Below are 4,597 nucleotides of genomic sequence, written 5' to 3'. Positions count from 1 at the left end.
AATAAAATATTTAAAAAAAAAAAAAAAAAAGAAAATGTGAGCAAGCCAGTGTGGAGCCAAGATGGCAGACTAGTCAGATGCACTAAGCCATCCCGCTGCCAACAAAGACCTGGAGAACCAAGTAAAACAGATACAGATGTCAATCCTAGAACCCTGAACTTTAAGTGAAGGGATAAAGTATTAGATCGGAAGTTACTGAGGAGAAGAAACTGACAGAAAACAGGGTAGGACTAGAGATACAGAGTGGAGGATCCTGACCAAACAGCATGACTCAGTGTTGCCATCTTGGAATAAAGTCAACAACCCCTCATGCAGAAAGTCACCTCCACAAAATTCCCAACAAGAGATAGAGGTACAGTGTGGACACACCCAAGACTAAGTAAGACCATGTTTGCTTGCTGCGTCTCAAGGAAAAGCCCAGAGTGTTTCACCTGGTAATCACAGGAGCATGCTCCTACATCTCCCACCCTCTGGTGAACAGTGGCTATAACCACCCCATCGTGGCAACCTCGAATACCAACACACCCTGTTGCCCTCCATCTAGCCCCCTCTGCCCCTGTTTTCGCCCTCCACCTCTTCCCTCTGCCCCACCACCTACAGCCCCAAGGGGACCTGGGTCAGACCCCGTGTCCCTTCTCACCAGCTCCAGATCCCTCCCAGCTGCCTGTTGCAGCCCAAAGTGACCCAGCCTGAACCTCAGGCCCCTTCTCACTAGCTCAGAATCCCCCTGCAGATTACAGCTGCCCATTCCAGCCCCCGGCCAGGTTCACACTGCAGACAAACGACTTATCTCTGCCCCTTCCATTCCTGCTGGATCTGCCTTGCTGCACCACAGCTGAGCAACCATCTCTGCACACCAGGGCAAAGTGGTGAGAACTATCATGCCCACAGACAAGCAAGCAACAAAACATGATCAGCCCATTCGCCCAGATGTAACCAAACAAACAAACCTACAATCAATAAATAAAGAAAATAATACCTGAATGTCTCAAAGACAGCGTAAGACATCAAAACATATTTGAAAAACAGGACAAGACGGCTCCAGGAAGCTACTAGAATAAAGAACCAGATGACCTTCCAACAGAAGAAAAGGCACTGGAACTACCTGATAGGGAGCTCAAAAGTCTAACATTCAGGGCTCTCCAAGAGATTAGGAAAGAGATTCAGTAAAACACAGACAAAACCGTGGAAAATGCAGACAAAACCAACCAAAACATAGCCAAAATCAAGGAAAACACAGACAAAGCAATAGAAGAATTCACAAAAATAATAGAGGGGCAAAATGTCAAAATAAATAAATGATTAGAAATCATACAGAAACACCAATTAAAAATCCAAAAGATAAACAATAAAATTTCAGAAATGCACAACACAATAGAAGGTTTTCGGAGCAAATTTGAAACAGTGGCAGACAGAATCAGCGAAATTGAAGACAAAACCATGGATGCCACTTGGTTTGAAGAAAAATCAGAAAAAAGAATGAAGAAGAATGAAGGAAACCTAAGAACTATGTGCGATACAATCAAAAGCAAAAATTTGTGCATGATCGGAGTTCCAGAACAGGAGAGGAAAATGGAAAACACAGACAGGATCATTGAAGATTTGCTGACAGAAAACTTCCCTAATATCATGAAAGATGAAAAGCTGACCATCCAAGAAGCTCAACAAACCCTGAATAGGATAGATCCCAACAGAAAGTCACCAAGACATACCATAATAACACTTCTCAAAGCCAAAGACAAAGCAAAAATCCTGAAAGCAGATCAAGAAAAATGAAAAGTCACACAAAAAGGGGAAACAATAAGACTAAGCTCTGATTACTTGGCAAAAATCATGCAGGCAAAAAGGCAATGGGAGGATATATATAAAACCTTGAAAGAAAAAAATTGCCAACCAAGAATAACATATCCTGTAAAACTCTCTCTCAAATATGATGGTGAAATTAGGACACTTCTAGATAAACAGAAATTAAGGGAATTTGTAAAAACTTAACCACACTTGCAAGTATTATGAAAGGGAGTCCTTCAGTTAGAGAACCAACAACATCAGGCAATAACCTGGATCTAGGACACAGGTAAGTATCAACCATATACCAACCTAGGTAATGAACTTTCAAGGATAAAACAAAACTAAAAGATTCAAAAGAGGGAACTAGAGACATCAATCTGTAAATGACAATGATGTCAGAACAATAAAAGGGAGAACACACGGTGTAGATATAGAACTCTCAAATTGAGAGGAAGTCAAGGTGATATCAAGTAATAAAAGACTGGTTCAAACTTAGGAAGATAAGGGTAAATTTCAAGGTAACCACAAAGAAAGTTAACAAATCTTCTCATCAAAATAAAGAAGAAAAATATAAAGACTCAGTAAACACAAAATCTACAATAATAAAAAAAAATGAAAAGAAATTTCACAAACAAAAGTAACTCAGCACAGGGGAGTAAGAAACAAAACATCAGCACCAAAAAAAAAGCACTACAAAATGCGCAACAAACTCACAACTATTGATAGTCACACTGAATGTAAATGGCTTAAATGCATCTGTAAAGAGACAGAGAGTGACAGAATGGATAAAAAAACAGAACCTATCAATATGCTGTCTACAAGTGACACACCTTAGACTCAAAGATATAAATATATTAAAAATTAAAGGATGGAAAAAGATATATTAAGCAAACAGCTACCAAAAAAGAGCAGAAGTGGCAATACCAACCTCAGATATAATAGACTTTAAAGCAAAATACACCGTAAAAGACAAGGAAGAGCATTATATAATGATGAAAGGGACAGTCCATCAGGATGACATAAACATAATAAATGTTGATGCACCCAACTACAGGGCTCCAAAATACATAAAACAAACTCTAATAGCTCTGAAAAGAGAAATTGACAGTTCCACAATAATAGTAGGAGATTTCAACACATCACTCTTGGTAAAGGACAGAACATCTAGAAAGAAACTTAGCAAAGATACAGATCTTAAGGCCACAATCAACCATCTTGACCTCACAGACATACATACAATATTCCTTCCAACAGCAGCAAAGCATACATTCTTTTCCAATGCACATGGAACTTTCTCCATAATAGATCATGTCTTAGGCCACCCTAAAGCAACCTTCAACAAAATCCAAAACTCTGAGATAATACAAAGCATCTTTTCCAATCACAACACCATGAAAGTGGAAATCAATAACAGGAAGAGGAAGGAAAAAAAAAATCAAATCCATGGAAACTAAATAACAGCTTGCTCCAAAATCACTGGGTAATAGAAGAAATCAAAGATGCAATAAAAAAATTCCTAGAATCAAATGAGAATGAAAACACATTATACCAAAACCTATGGCCCACAGTTAAAGCCATGCTCTGAGGTCAATTTATAGCAATAGGTGGACACATCAAAAAAGAAGAAAGGGAAAAAATAGAAACAGTATCCATACAACTTGAATAAATAGAAAGAGAACAGCAAAAGAAGACCACAGTCACCAGAAGAAAGGAAACAATAAAGATCAGAGCAGAAATAAATGAAATAGAGAATAGAAAAACAATGGAAAGAACCAATAAAACCAAAAGTTGGTTTTCTGAAAGGATCAACAAAATTGACAAACCATTGGCAAAATTGACCAAAAAAAAAGGAAGAAATAACCCAAATAAGAAATGAAATGGGGGACCTTACAGCATATTCAATTGAAATAAAAAGGATCATAACAGAGTATTATGAAAAACCGTACTCCAACAAAATTGAAAACCTAGAAGAAACAAATTTCTGAAACATACTACCTACCTAAACTAACACAAACTGTGGGTTAAAATCTGAACAGATCCATAACAAGAGAAGAGATCGAAAAAGGTAATAATAAAAAAAAAAAACTCCCAACAAAAAAGTCCTGGCTCAGATGGCTTCAACAGAGAAGACCTTGTACCAGTACCACTCAAACTATTTCAGAACACAGAAAAGGAAGGGACACTTCTGAATTCATTCTATGAAGCCAGTATAACTCTGATACCAAAACCAGGCAAAGACATCACAAAAAAGAAAATTGCAAACCAATATCTCTCATAAATGTAAATGCAAAAATTCTCAACAAAATTCTAGCCAATAGAATTCAGCACCATATAAAAAAAAAATAATACTCCACAACCAAGTGGGATTCATACCGGTATGCAAGGATGGTTCATCATTGGAAAACCAATCAATGTAATCTACCACATAAGTAAAAGAAAAGAAAAGAATCACATGATCATTTCAATGACCGCAGAAAAGCATTCAATAAAGTCCAACACTCATTCCTGATAAAAACTCTCAGTAAGAGAGGAATAGAAAGGAAATTTCTCAGCATAATAAAGGCACAGTTGTTAACAGCTGAGCTGCTAACCAAAAGATTGGCAGTCCAAACCCACCAGCCACTCCTTGGAAACCCTATGGGGCAATTCTACTCTGTCCTAGAGGGTTGCTAAGAGTCAGAATCGACTTGATGGCAACTGGCTTGGTTTTTTTTTTTTTTTTGGTTTTATACAAAACCAACAGCCAACATCATTCTCAATAGAGAGAGGCTGAAAGCATTCCCCCTGAGAACAGGAAAAATTCAAGGAT

Source organism: Trichechus manatus, unplaced genomic scaffold (assembly GCF_000243295.1).
Source record: "Trichechus manatus latirostris isolate Lorelei unplaced genomic scaffold, TriManLat1.0 scaffold00180, whole genome shotgun sequence".
In the NCBI taxonomy this organism is placed as follows: domain Eukaryota; kingdom Metazoa; phylum Chordata; class Mammalia; order Sirenia; family Trichechidae; genus Trichechus; species Trichechus manatus.
The sequence above is the reverse complement of the archived record's forward strand: the minus strand, read 5'-3'. Positions refer to the sequence as shown.